The sequence below is a fragment of the Cupressus sempervirens genome, chromosome 10 (assembly GCF_028749045.1).
Source record: "Cupressus sempervirens isolate cs-2001-9-10 chromosome 10, ASM2874904v1, whole genome shotgun sequence".
Lineage (NCBI taxonomy): Eukaryota > Viridiplantae > Streptophyta > Pinopsida > Cupressales > Cupressaceae > Cupressus > Cupressus sempervirens.
In genome coordinates, this window is record NC_143127.1 from 704,226,294 (window position 1) to 704,241,798 (window position 15,505).

General features: G+C 32.8%; 1 long non-coding RNA gene across 1 annotated transcript in view; it reads left to right on the forward strand.

Moving 5' to 3' along the window:
• Positions 1-15,023, forward strand: part of LOC149535766 (uncharacterized) — a 76,840-nt gene extending 61,817 nt beyond the window's left edge. The window contains exon 3 of the long non-coding RNA XR_016358107.1: positions 14,818-15,023. This is a non-coding gene — a long non-coding RNA (uncharacterized LOC149535766). The remainder of the gene's footprint in view (positions 1-14,817) is intronic.
• Positions 15,024-15,505: the final 482 nt, after the last annotated feature.

Here is a 15,505-nt window from a genome sequence, read left to right on the forward strand (position 1 = left end):
AGAGTAATTTAGGTACTTATGGTCATTATCATCTCCACAGTGTAGTTGGGTGCGAGTGTCAGTTTGATTGGAACTTAGATGTTGACAAAGTTGGTATTTTAGTTGGATTCAGTTTCGATGGGTTGTTACCACCACAACACTTGTAGTCAATTTCTAGATGATTCTTTCATTGCTATTAGTTATTTGGATGTTGCTACATGAATTGCTTGTACATGATGTTCATTTTTCTCCGAGATTGCTTGGGGACAAGAAATCTTAGGGACGGAGGATTGTATCCCGATTTTTAGTAGGCTCCTATAGTTGCTTTGGTCAATTCACCATCACGACCCTTGTGAGTTGACAATGATTTGAGGGTCTCAATTGTGGGGTTATATAGTAGTCTATGGTTTGTTTTGGCTCTTTTCGAGGGACTTACTATGTATAGTAAATCAGACTTTTGGTTTAGATGAGCTTAGCAAAGTTAGAGGAGTTGAGTGATGCTCTCTATTTTTATTTTAGGCTTCTAGTTTGGGCTCCAAGAATCTTGGAGGGAGTGTCTATTAATAGTAAGTGACCCTGTTAGGTTCATTTGTCATCTATCTTCATTGAGATCACTTTGGTGTTGTTAGATTTTGGTTTTGATGTTTCGTCGATTTTTTTCGCAAGACAGGTGAAATATTATAATTCATCTAAATATGCTCAGGTTGTTATTTTTGTCGGTGTTGTATGTTGATCGCCTTAGTATCATAGCTCATTGGAAGTGGGATGAAAAGTTTTAAATTGCGGGCATATGAAATAGTGTCTTTGTGTGTTTGAATACTATGTTATGGTGGAAAAGGTCATTTTTGGTAGTTTAAAGCAATTAATTTAAATTATATTATAATAGCACTTTAGCATATTTTAATGTTGTGATGAGGAAGCTTCTTAAGTGGAGTTCATTTGGGAAATTTGTGTCATTTGGAGATTATAAATATAAGCCTATTTGATGACAAAAGCATCCAATTATTTGATTATCTTATTTTTCTTTGTTGTCTTTATGATGTTTCTAAGTTAGATGAATTTTGTGACCTTGCTAAAGTATAAGGATTTGTTCATGAGAAGTTCATAGTAATACACAACTGAGGTATTGTCAATTAGTTTTATGAGAATTATTCTTTATCTCCATTGTTATTTACACTGTGGTTGGGAGATATTATGGTGTTGGGAGCCTGGATTTTAGCATCTTCTCATTCTGTTACTAATGTTGCTATAAAGCAGTTGTGTGTTGGTTAATTTGTAGTTGGTTGAGAGTCCATTTATATCTACTATTGGGCATTAGTTTATATTTGCACTTTGGGAGCAATATTGTCCATATCTAGAGTTGCAATTATTTGTTGAAGAATTATTTTGTTATCACTAGTCTTCATTTCAAAGGGTTTCAAGGTATGTCTTACCTATAAGTTCATGGATTGTAACTTCTAATTTTTTTGGGTTTTGTTGATTTAGATAAGGGGATATTTTATCAACTGGGTTGTTGGTATTTTGGTGAAAATACTCAGTATTGTTGTATACATTGCGGTTGGTGGACAGATCAAATGCTTCATCTATAATCAGTTTGGGCATTACACCAAGAGATGTTTGGAAAGGACGGGACCCAATGGCCAAGGATAAAGGAGGACTTGACTAATCCAAGAAGACACACAAAGTCTCAAGGATCTTGATCCTGATGAAGGAGTCTTTTTAATGACGAGGCAAACATTGTTGCAAGTCCCAACAAACCAAGAACCACTTCAAAGGAAGAACCTATTCAAAACAAGCTACAAATATCAAGGAAATATATGCAAACTCCTTATAGACTCTAGTTCAATAGAGAATTTGGTTTCTATTGAAATGGTAAAGAAGTTAAAATTGCACACAAATCCTCACCCCTACCCATACCATGTATCATGGCTCACAAGAGGGCAACAAACACTAGTTAAGGAACATTCTTGGGTAGAATTGTCTATAGGGGACTACTAGGAAGACTATGGCAGTATGAAACCCATACCAGATCAAAAGGCAAATAAAGAAACTAGTGTCATAATCATTGGAGAAAAAGAAATGCTTGAAAAAACTCAAGGAGCTAAATGAGGTAGGGTATGCCATAGTCATTAAACTCAAGGATCAGGGAGGGTACGCCATAGTCATGAATCCCAAGGATGAAACCTTGGGCAATTCTTGCACTTGTCTCTAGAAGGATTTGATCGTAGGTGGAACACCTCTAACTCTTCCACTATGTTCTCTTTGTGGAGGCATGAACATTCCACAATAACAATCCTAGTGCAAAATTGCCTCATAGTCAGTGATTTGTCTACACACTCAAGAACTCTTACTCTGATACTGCTTGATGAGGGCACAATTTGAGATAAAAATTGAACACAATAGAAAAGGGAACATTATATTATTTGAAATAAGAAGCTACTTGTCACACCCCTATTTACGCATTTAAAATGGTTTTGTTTACAATGGTATCATTGGCCTAAATGGTTTTTTTTTTTACAATGGTATCGTTGCCCTAAATGGCTTTGTTTTCTATGGTATTGTTGTCCTAAATGGATTTTGGATACTGTGGTTTTGTTATAATCAGTGCCTGGGTTATTATATAGACTAACCATGATTTTGACAAACTAAACCCTACATGGTAATTCTGATTTCGGAAGGTAAGATAACTAAGAATTGAACGAGAATTATTGATTATTGGTAAAGGTGTTTATAGTTATAAAGATGATGTTGTGCTTAATTTTTTTTTAACCTTATAATAACTAGTTATCAAGTTTTAACCACATGACTGGATTGGATGCAGGACAAATGTGACATAGACCCAAAGGGGGAGAGGTATCACCAGTAAAAGGGGATGTGGGGGATGATCAGGTTCAAATCTTGGGAAATGGGATGACCTGAAAGTTTTACCTAGATGGCCAAATAACCTTAACCTATGAATGTCATCATTTCCATTGCTTATCGAAGACTTCTAATCTTTTGACAATATTCAATCAATTTGACAATATTTAGATCCTAATGTCACCCACCCCATTTTAACCCTTCACGACCTTCCGCCAATAGAATATTCTTACTTAAAACAATTTCCATATTTTATTTAAACAAGTCATTATGGGGGTGAAGGCGTTAAGAGAACATATTACCGCCCCATAGTTTTTAGACCCTCTTTTCACTGCTAAATTTCATTATACTCGGCGCCATCTTCTTCCTTGGTCACTTTTATGTTTTTAATTAAATAAATCCAAATTCTTATTAAAGTTTGGAATTTACCATTCACCGATTTGTCTCATTTATAATCACACTCGATCATGCTTCGCATATTTGTACTTTTTTCTACAGCTGAAGTTTGATTGTTGGATGGAATGGCCAGAGATGGAGCCACGTGAGCGATCATGTGGTTGAGACTTTAGGGATTCTTAAGTGTGAGTGACGAGTGAGGATGGTATGTATATAACCGGAGACTTTTGGGAACTAAGACGACCATCCTCACAACGGAATCAGACGAGAGAACACAGTTATCATCTTTTCTTGCATTTGGAATAGAAAAGAGGCGTGGATAGGGGAGTCCTCAGCTCACAGTAAAAGGGACGAGGAAACCAGAGCTACCATCTTCTTCTTGGAACGAGCACATGAAATATTCAGGCAAGTGTCGTCCATCCATAGTGGTGATGTATGTTTCAAGAGAGTTTAATAAAACTCGTTTCAGCTCCATCTTGTTTCGGGATTAGACTTTTACGTACAATCCTTATCTTAAGTTTGACTTCGTAGTTTTCTAGAAACAAGAATCGAATGATCAGTTCTTGGATAGAAGAATCGTTCATTCAGGATCATAGAGTTTGGATTCTTTGATTTTCTAACACATAAACCGATTGTTTCTTCATGAATAGGAAAATTAGTTTCTTTATTACAGGAAAACTGGATTCGGCTGTGTAACAGTTCATGGTAGGAAAATATCTTATTTTTAAGAAAGAGAACATCTTTGAGTATAGTTAGTTAATCTACAGCTACCTTTAAAACCTTGCTGCCAGAAGTTTCATGAGCATCTACTGTGAACTGAATGTTGCCGCAATCCAATCTATGTATAAAGATCTTAGAACTTGAATTTCAACAGTTGTCTTGTAACGAAAAAGTCTTAGGGAATCGTGAAACTTTTTTATAACCTTCAAAGGGAAACCACATAAAGATGTAAATATTCGAACGAGATTGAAACTGTTTCTTTTAACCATTCATAAGTATAGCCTTGAGGCAATATGTAGAATCACGTGTTTTTTTTGTAAGTGACCTTATTCTACATGAGAAATCAAAATAATGCATCATGCCAATCTCGTCACAACTATCCATACTAACTTTTACAGTTCATAACTTTTCTCAACTGAACTGAGTTAACCAAAAATAGAATAATCTCCAGATGGTGAGTTAAATTTGAAAATTCACGAAGTACTTTCAAGGTAATATGGAAATAACCGACACTAACCACATACATCTTAGATGTATCCTTCTCATTAGAAAATAATCGTGAAGGTGAGATGATGACGCCATAATCAGGAAATCCTTGGCCAAGGTGAAACCTATGGATGTCAGAATAGATTTATTAGATACATCTTTGACAGAGATCACATTAGATAGCCAGGAGCTTCAGATGATGACTGGTCACGTTGTAAATAACTCTACCACTAGATTCCCAGGAACATGTCTTGATCATCTACCATCCCTCGTGGAGGACAGAGTCTGCTTGAATTCCTCAGGTAGCCTAGGAGGGATCTCTAACAACCCATGGTTGGGTGGTTGAACGCACCAGTGATGCCTTCTCCCTCAAACAGAGATTCCAGTCAAAGACGCAGTGCCTTGCTCTTCACATTTCTTTCTTGATGGATCATCCCTCGAGAACCGTTGGTGAGTCTTCATTTCTGATTTGTTGGTTGTTATTACTAAAAATAACAGTTTAGGTAGGAATCAAACAACAGATGTAAATTAGTTATTTCCATTTTAATTGAAGTACCAATATCTTTTCTGTTCATAAAGGTGTAAAAATATATATGAAAGATTTCTTTACTTTGTTGCTCTGAATAAGTCGAAAGATTAGTATTCTTAAATATAGCTTTCTTAATTTTGATGTCCAAGTAAGTGGAAAAATTAGCAGCAGATAGAAATTCTTAAATTCTTGTTTATATATATATATATATATATATATATATATATATATTCATTCGTCGTAGTTCAGACCTATGCAACAACAAATTAAATATAAGAAAATCAGTTTTGTAAATTTATAAGTAAATTTTCGTCATGAACTTTAGTTTGTTACTCTACTACATACAATACAGTAAAGATAGACCCAACTACATGTCCTATGGGCTACAATATTATTAGATTCTGGAGAAAACCCTTTTCACAGTACCTTCTCTGAAACTCCACCAAAAATTGCTTGTACACCTCAAGGATGGACCTTAAATAACATGTCTTAGGTTTAGGGTTCAAAATATAATTTATATTTGGACATTTGGCGGCCGATGCAAATATAGAGGTTCTACAATTCAAACTAGAAGTTGGGGCAACAATAGAAGGTTCTAGAAAAAGTAGTCCAACTTCCGGGAGGTGTAACTTTTGATTTGGGACTCTAATTGACAAACCATTTATATTTCTAGAAAGCTCTCGACTTCCTATGGACTCTGATGGACTTCCTATGGTTGTCCCTCATTTTTGGGGTTCGTACAATGTTATTTATTGCCTGAAATATGACTCTAAAGTATTTCTAAGAGGTCTCTATGCAACCTGAAATTGTAATAATTGTCAAACTAGGAAACCTTTTGACGTGATCCTTTTTTTTGGAGCGCTTGAAATTTCAATTAAAACCTTCGCCCCAACTCACACCCTCTAATTATTAATAACTATGCCTAGTCATCAAAATAACTCATTTTTTGCACTTGAACATATCTTGAGGTGTGCTAAAATACCAACCTAGAAAAGTAACAATAGAAATCTGAGAGTTAGAACCTGTATCTGCCTTTTGACTTGATCCTTTTTTTGGAGTGCTTGAAATTTCAATTAAAACCTTCACTCCAACTCACACCCTCTAATTATTAATAACCATGGCTCGCCATCAAAATAACTCATTTTTTGCACTTGAACATATCCTGAGGTGTGCTAAAATACAAACCAAGAAAAGTAACAATAGAAATCTAAGAGTTAGAATTTGTATCTTGTCCAAATGGGTATCCAAAAATGCAAACATGTCAAACGAAAACTATCTCTAAACATATTTTTGGGTGATAAATGATTGCCTTTACATCGTTGGATGCTCTTGCGTCAATTTTTTAATCTCTATTCATCTTCAAACTGAAAAACATCATTATTTTATTATTTATATCATTGTACTTGTGATCCTCATCATTGTGTTGAGGCATTGTAAGGATACATATTTCATGGTTTTAACAAACCACAACTCCTAATATTCTATACTCTAATGTTGTTGTGGTCTTTTTCTATTATGAATTTGCCTTTTAACTTGTTGATACTTTTAGTGTACCCTCTTGTTCACTTTGAATTCTTCTGTGTTAATATTTTTTGTTTCTACAATCACAATGAAGAGAGTCTCATTGTGAATGTTATCCATTTAATATTTTTCAACTGATTCAAGTGGAGTTGGTTAAATTTTATAATTTTAAGAATGCATGTCTATTATTAATGAATTTTTTTCTAAGACAAAAATATCATTAATGAATTATAGATAGATGCAATTGTTTATCATAAAAAAGAATTATACAACATTGAGTATTAAAAAATGTATTTTCTTTATTCATAAATAACAAATGTAATTGAGTCCACACAAGCTAGGGGAATTATTGGTACAATGCATTATGAAAGTAACCACTTCATATAAAAAAATAAAAGCATAGACAAAGATAAGGGATCTTTCATTTTGTTGTAATGTCAAACCCCCACATTTGAGAAACTTCCTCTTCAACTTTGTCATAAAAGTCACCATACTACTCCAAATGCATGAAAAGAGCTAGGAATAGTTTGTGTTAAAGCTTGGGATACCAAATCCTTACATATACATCATCATTACATCCACAATTTTCTCCTATAACGCATCATGTCAAATTGTGATTATCATACGTATTAGAGGAAAGAAAAGGACAAATTTGAAACTCATGATTTTCTTTAATGAGTTTGTTTGATGTATAGAGATGTAGATAAAATATCATTATTGGTTGTTTTATTCAAAATCATGCATGTAGGGTGCAATAGGCTCCCAAAAGGAGTACGGCTAACATGCTAGTCAACAATGGTCAATAAGGACATTTAAATACAAAATACAAGGAATCCAAGAATTGATAATCATGAAACAACAAGGTTGTTCCACATCAAAATAGAGATTATAACTCTTTGACCAACAACATAAATAATCCAAGACAGTGTGGTCATTGGGACAATTGCTCAATGTATTGAAATATAAAGATATAAATATTTAATGGCATGGTGTATCATTGAAGAAATCATCACAAGGATATAATGAGCAAGGAAAAGAGCTATATATTCTACAAAAAATAGGCCAAAATATTTTTATTTAAAAAAAAAAAAAACATGTAGTCATGATTGAGACAATACGATTATGGTATGAACTCATAATAACAAAAATAGTTTTAAATAATGAGTTACTGACGTGTTGTGATAGATGATATGCAAGGCACTACAATAAAGCAGTGGATGGAAATGGCAAAGCACAATTTAATAAAGAAGATTGGCCATGTATAAGGTAGTTGCTTGTGTGATTGTGTGTTGGGATGCCATAGAAAATATACTTAAGTGATTCAAACAATGATTATCTTTGTCATTAGTAACAAAGGCCTAAGTTCTCATTGGAACGATAGAGTTTGTCCACTTATTAAAGACCAATGAAGTCAAAATGTTCACAAGATCAAAGCAATGGGATATTGGTTTGAGTAGTAAAGGTATAACATCAAAATGGAGTCATTATTAGTTCCTTCCATGGCAGGCAACTTTGCCAAGGGTTAAATCATAAACAACAATTAATAGATCCATTCATGACCAATAAAATTGTTTTATTTTCCATTGCTAGATTCATTCTCAATGTTTCTTAAGAAAAAGATAATCGAGCTTTAGCTAGCTGTTTATAATGCCCTGCCAAGGGATCCAAAGAATTACTCTAAAATTTCACTAAGTTTGGTAGCATTTTTTTTTAAAAATACATGAAAGATAAACCATCCACATGATAGCGGAAGCAATAGCAACAATTTGAATAAAAGTAAACATATCATACATAACAAGTTACATTCTTTAAAGATCCCTTAACATTGTATCACATCTAAATTATCTATTCATCTATCATCACATCCTTAGCAATGATACATCCAATGGTCTTAAACAATATACAAGTGTCATTTTTGTAATTACATTTTAGTTTAGCTCAATCATCCACTGTACATGTTACAAGGTATGAAAGGCTTGAAAGAATAAACATCCATATAAATAAACTACATCATCATCCAATATTAATCCATGATGCAATTAAAGTAAATGAAACCACATATCATACATGATACATCATCATAGAAAATATAAATATCCATCATAAAAGATAATCATATATCAAAAACATAAATAACTAAGTGCACGGTTCCTCCTGACTGTAAATAGCATCATTAGGCCATCATGGATCCTAGCCATCCCTCCGTGCGTAACATCCCAAAGCACCGAAGAGATCATCGGTATTAACATAGTAGGAATGTCACTCCTAAAACATCCTACATCATATGCAGAAAGAAATCTAACATGCAAGTAAAGCATAAGATAACATCATCTAACATATGCAAATCATCAATGTAAGGATACATGTCCACCATCATAACCCATGAAGATAGATGCCAAGAAAGAATGTGTCAGCCACGGTGTTTTAGACGGATCTCAAATGATAAGAGTGGAAAAACACTAACACCCGACCGTGTGGAACTTGAGTGGTCCACTCCCACCGTGCTGAGGAGATAATCTCAAGTCCTAAACAGGCTATCCAAAACACAAAGTATAAATACTCTCTAAGTCCAGGAATCCTAAAAGTATACTAACTCAAAGGTTCCAATAACAAAATCGACATCTAATCCCAGAGGCACACAATGACATTTAGGAACCTACTATGCAAGCGGAAAAGTGTCATCGCATATATCATGTAGAAGTTACCCTGGCAGTTAGCTAAACTCCACGGGTCCCTACTGATCCTCATGCAGCCACTAGTACCCTCTCATACTGACAAGGCATATTATGGAATGCAAGGTCACAACCAAGCATTCTCTCTACTCCCATCCTAGTCTATACAAGCACTCAAGGCATTAGCAAGAACCAAAACAATTTTTTTTTAGGTTCATTTAATCCCCATTTAGTATGTAAATGTTATCACTTATTAACCAAACTTACAATGAGTTACCCTGGTAGCCACTTAGGGCCCCGGCCCCCATTGCAAGCCACTTCCTGACACTACAAGTAGATAACCTACCCTAAGCTCATGGAATCATAAAATCACCCCAGTCCTATACGAGCGACTAGAAAGAAATACCAAAAGATAATCCACAATAAGAATCATCAAATATCCACAATAAAAGCATCAAATCTCCATGAGCATCTAAAAAGCATCCATAGAAAATCATGACCACAACAGTTCTCTATTGGCAACTGAGGGTATCACTGATAATCAAAAGTATCCATTGGTTCTCAATAACCAAAATATATCTCAAAATCATACTGATCGAATACTCCAAAATGGTTGAGTCAAAACATGTCACAACATGACATCATCAAGAAACAAATCAACATTTCAATCCCATCATGGCGACTGGAAAGTAATCCAAGGATAATTGATCGATGACTCAAAAATGGTTAAGTCAAGTGTCTCAGATACATACAACTTAGCTTCACTCAAGAAGACTGATAAGCAATAACAATCAATAAATACAAACATCTCATAGAGCATACGATCACATTACCATGGTTGGGTTTAGAAAGATCGAGACCAAATAAGATCAACATGCTATCACATCTCATAACCCCCAAGCCTCTGGTAACAACCTAAGACTAGTCAACACTAGTCAACCCAAAAACCCAAAACAAGAAGCATATAGAATACACAATGCAAACACATGTTTTGGTTTTGCTAAAATCACATAGTTGAATTAAGTGTAGAGGTTTCAGTTTTTTGTTTGCAAGTATACTTCAAGTGTATAGGATTTACCATTTGACCTACAAGTCAACCCGTTATTCCCTCGATAACATTATTCTTTCCATTATTTAAAAATAATTTTCGAAAATAATCAGAGGATAGTTATTTACTCATTAAGCTAATCCTCATTGACCCTCATTTAAATTATTCACTTTATTTTACTAAGATCCATATTCTAATCGAATAACTCTTCCTTAATGTTACTTCAACTTTTCAACATAATCAAAGGATCATTATTCGTTTTAAATTATAAGAAAGCCAGTTACTAGTCTTCGAATAAGAAGATTATAACTTTATTAAAATGATCAATTAAATCAATCAATTAACATAGGTACACAATCCATGACTTTTTAACATTCTAATAAAACTCAATTAAATATTACTAAGTCTCACCATTAAAATATCTAAAGTTATTATTCAAGTCATGAGAGTACGACTTGTCAACTTCGATGTAAATACTTAACAACTTCGCTAGAGTAATCGATATTAGCATATCAATTAAAACTTCATTACATATCTTAATTTAATTAAATCTAATTAACTCTAAATAATTAATTTAATTAATAATTACATAATCATACCAACATCCCAATGAAAATAAGTTGACTAATAGCTAACAACAGTTTGTACGTAAAAAGTCAACTACAACCCAATACACAAATAATCATATTAATAGTTCAATAATAATAATTTGTTAATATTTAATAACAAGCTATATTGAAAATCTTATTAATAAATCTATAATGACCATATTCATCTTTCTTTTATGAATACTAATGTTTCCTTAACAAACCCGTATTACCGATAATCATTTCAATTAAGACTCTATCGCACAACTTCATTATTAATAACATAGTTATATTATCAACTCAATGAATATCAATTAAAAAATCAACTATACTCCAAATCCAAAAATTAATATCTTTTACAAAACTTTAATCATTAAATAATCTCCTCTAGATTAACTCTGATCAGATTAATTGATAACTATTTAAACCATTTATACTATTATTTATTAATAGTTTGCTAAACCCAACAAATATTAATAAATAATAAACTTAGAGAACCCTTCCATAAACTTCATTAGTTAATATTTAACTAACTCTTAAGGTATATCAATAAGTTATTTAATAATACATGACGTATTAAACATAACAATTCCTTCCCTTATAATTTCATTACTGCATTGAATCCATAATTCCAATTATGGTTTTGACTTACAACAATCCTTCCAAAATAATAATCATTATATATATATATATATATATATATATATATATATATATATATATATATATATATATATATATATATATATCATTGCTGAAATAATCTAATGGAGAGATTACAACCAACCATTCAAATTTTAACTTGAGACCTCCATTTAAATTTCAATCCATTTTCAATCCAACCCCTGTCAAATCAAATCCTTGATTCTATTACAATTCAAACCCGAACCCGATTTAAGATTCATTTCTTTCTTAAATTGAAGCTAGGGATTTTCTATTGTTTTCTCTGCAATCATAGATAACTAAATTCTTACTTCAAATTGTAAATTCAATCACAGAGAATATTCAAACACATATAACAGACATGAAGAAGATAGGAAGAGAAAGAGTGCAAGGGGAATATGTGAATATCACGAGTGCACTGGACACTGATGCTAATTTGCCATGCCTCGTAAGTCCATAGAAAATCTCTTTCTTCTCTAACATTCGCAATTCCTCCAAGATCCAAGCCAACCGAAATCTCCAAGTGATTAGAAGTGCTTGAAGGAGCATATGAGCATGTAGAAGCATATGAGCTTCTCAAATGCATGTAAGCTTTGAAGCTTGTTCAAACACACTAGGAGAGCCTCTATTTAAAGGCCTCTAAGATGCATCTAGAATGTCTCTAGAAACAACTAGAAGATAAGCATGACAACTAAGCATGAGTAATTAATTAAATAAAATAAATATTAAAAATATCATATTAATTTTTTATTAAATTAAACCATTAATTAAATCTTTTAATTAGGCTTAATTAATAGAAAATACATCAAAGATTCATAAGAATAAAATACGAAAAACCCATTATAGCAAAACACATACAAAATCAAACCAAAAGGGTTAATATTACGAATTACGTCATCTGATGCATTCGGAGGGTACTCAACTCAGATACTTGTCCTAATTTTCAATTAGGACAAATGGCTTAAAAGGGTTGGGATTTGGACTTGAGAATTTATCTCCCCTCTCTTATCATTGAGATAATGTGATAGGGTACGCTCATCCTGGCAATTCAGGGAAGTCGATACCCGGTACCTGCATCTTGCATAAAAACCATGCATGTACAAGCACATTATATACTAAGCTAAACAGGCAATGGTAGGAAGTGGTGCATCGTGTAGATCCTGACTAGTAGGTGACCACGACTCCCTTCCTTAACCACATCAAACACGCCATACATAAGAACAAACACACACACCATACACATGCAAGTATGGGGTAAGTATCCATAAGAAAACACATATGATAATAAATCATCTTACTAATCATCATTAATAACTGCAAATACTGAAAATAATCATCATGCATACATGAAATGTAAAGTGCCAAGTAATCTCATCACATAATAAACTGAATTTGAAACAATATCTGATAATCTCAAAACAATGCTGCTAACCATCAACATAATACTAGCCCTAAAAGAGTTCGACAATGATAACAAAAATGTGACCTAGGGGCAGGCACTACACTGTTGGTGCATTTTCTTTGGCTAAAGTAAGGGCTTCACATGTTTCTATTCAAGAGAAAGAATATATCTCAAAATGTTGGGGCTACCAATGTTGCAGAAGGTGTTGGAGTTGATGTTTTTACAGGCTACATTAATAGTTGGCATGCTTGGAAGAATGATAGGAAACATTTTTACATTTACAATGCAAGAGAAAGAAAATACATCGAGGTCTTGTTTAACAAGTTGTAGGATTGGTTTTTTCTCAAGGATGAGTGTTGTAGATTTCTAATGCCCCTTTGCATGTCTCATTACACACATCTTTGTCCTGGCCTAGGTATTGTGGTCAGAAAGGAAGGACAATTGGGTGTATTATAGAAGACAATTAGTTTTCCTCTTCCAAGTGCTAGACATGCAAATAGTTTTCGTGTGTGTGTATATATATATAAGATGGTCTATTCATCTAATATTATTACATTTCCTCCAAATCCTATAAGAATCTCTCTCCAAATTTATTTTAAGCTAGAATGATATGTTTTTGTATTATGCCTTACTGTTAGGATATCTTTCTTTCATTGCATGTGCTCTTGGTGGCAACAAGGGAGAGAAGAGAAGTGAGCAAATTTCCAAACAGGCAATCACCCTTCTTCTTTTGATGTTTTCTTTTCAGAGGAAAACCCCAATTCCTTCATTCCTAGTTTCATACTTTTGGCACAACCTATGTTATGGCATGTTATAATACTTTGTTTGGCTTTGGTACTTAGTTAAAAGTCATTGTTCTAGCTGGACCTTCATATGTTTGACTGTGGGAGTTTTTCATGCTGAGAAAACCATCTTATATATCTTTGAACACCAAAACTATTGCAATTGGATGTAATCAATAAATTCAGTATTCAATGTATTCTATAAAACTAGCATTAACCATGCTTAATTATGGAAAATTAAGTTTTTTTGAAGAATGGAAAGATATTGTTTGCACCCAATTCTCTAGTACTTTTCTTTTCCATTGAGTCCACTATTTTTGAGTCTTCTTCCTCTATATTGGAATAAAATCATGTCAAAATCATGTCAGTTATAACTCTATTTAATACTTTTCTTGAATTTTAGCAATGCAAAATTCATTTTAAAAACCATGCATATTATCATAAATTAATTGAAGGTTTAGACATCGAGGGAATATTTTTTCCTTCCTATCCTATAAGATGTTCAGACGTTGCTATTAGCAATTGCTTTTCATAATCTATGTTTTGAATTATTTTTTTATACTTTTCCTTGAATCGTGTGAGGAATATTTATTTGATAATTAGAGAACATGGGTAAATTATTGGTAGAATATTCCATTTTCTGTAGTAAATGAATATATTATGTGGTTGGTAATTTGGGAATTATAAATAGATGTTTTTTCGTCTTTCAATGAAATTTTCCTCAATTGATTGTATGCTAGGATATGTGAATTTAAAGTCCCAAATTGAGTCTTTTTTTCTAAATTCAAATCTGAAACATAGTCAGAATAGTTAAAACTTTAAAAACATTTATGACTTTAAAAAAGAAAGGAAAATGGTAAGTAATTAATGTTTGTTTTGTATGTTGTAAAGCCACGTCTCAATTTTTATCATTGGAGATAGGTAACATCCATGCAGATAATAATAAAGTCTTGTATAACTTGGGTAGTCATTATGCAATTTCTACAAATCAACAACCTTGTTCTTGGACAAGGGAGGAAAACTAAGCTTGAACCTCACAAAAAAAAACTCCAACTAACTCTCTCTATTCCCAAATATTTGTATTTTGAAAAATGACTCTATTAAAGAATTTGTATTGTCCATAATATAGAATTTTTGCAACAGTTTAACATATCGGTAATTGCCTATATGTAGAAGTTGCCTATGTGGATTGCAAAAAGATACGGGAGTTGCACAGATGAGGATTCACCCATATTTCTTGTTACTAATATTGGTCCATAAGGGTAGTGGCTATCCATCCACGAAACTAGTTTTCTCTAAATTAAAACTAGAATTAACCATTAAGAATTAGTACTCATGCAAACACTTGTTTTGGTCAGAACCAAGATTTTGGAGCATTTCCGAGCATCTTTCTTGAAATGTGAAGCAAGTCATAGAGAATTCATTTGTATACAATTTATTTATAGTTGATATGCAAAAAAATCTAAAATCGTTAAGATTTTCTATGGCTGGTAAGTGACCTAGATTTAATACAATTTAAAACACATGCCCAAACCAAAAACCAAAGCCTTTAATGGGATAACTAAAGGTTCTATTCTTCTATGGGAATAAGGACAAGCTCTAGTCTCTTGTAGGAATAATGTAGAGAGCATTTTTTCCTATTATTTTTTAAAAATAGTTATTTACAAATATGAGAATCTTGAAAGATTGGCTTTTGGTTTAGTGCTTTGTATTTTCACAAATAGATAGAAATTATTTACTTGTGGGTACTTTATTTTTCCTATGTTCAATTAGATCTTTAAAATTTTTGGATTTGTAGTTGTTTGATTTTATCACATTTTCCAATGCCCTAACTAATTATTTAACTTGGTTGGTTGTCAAA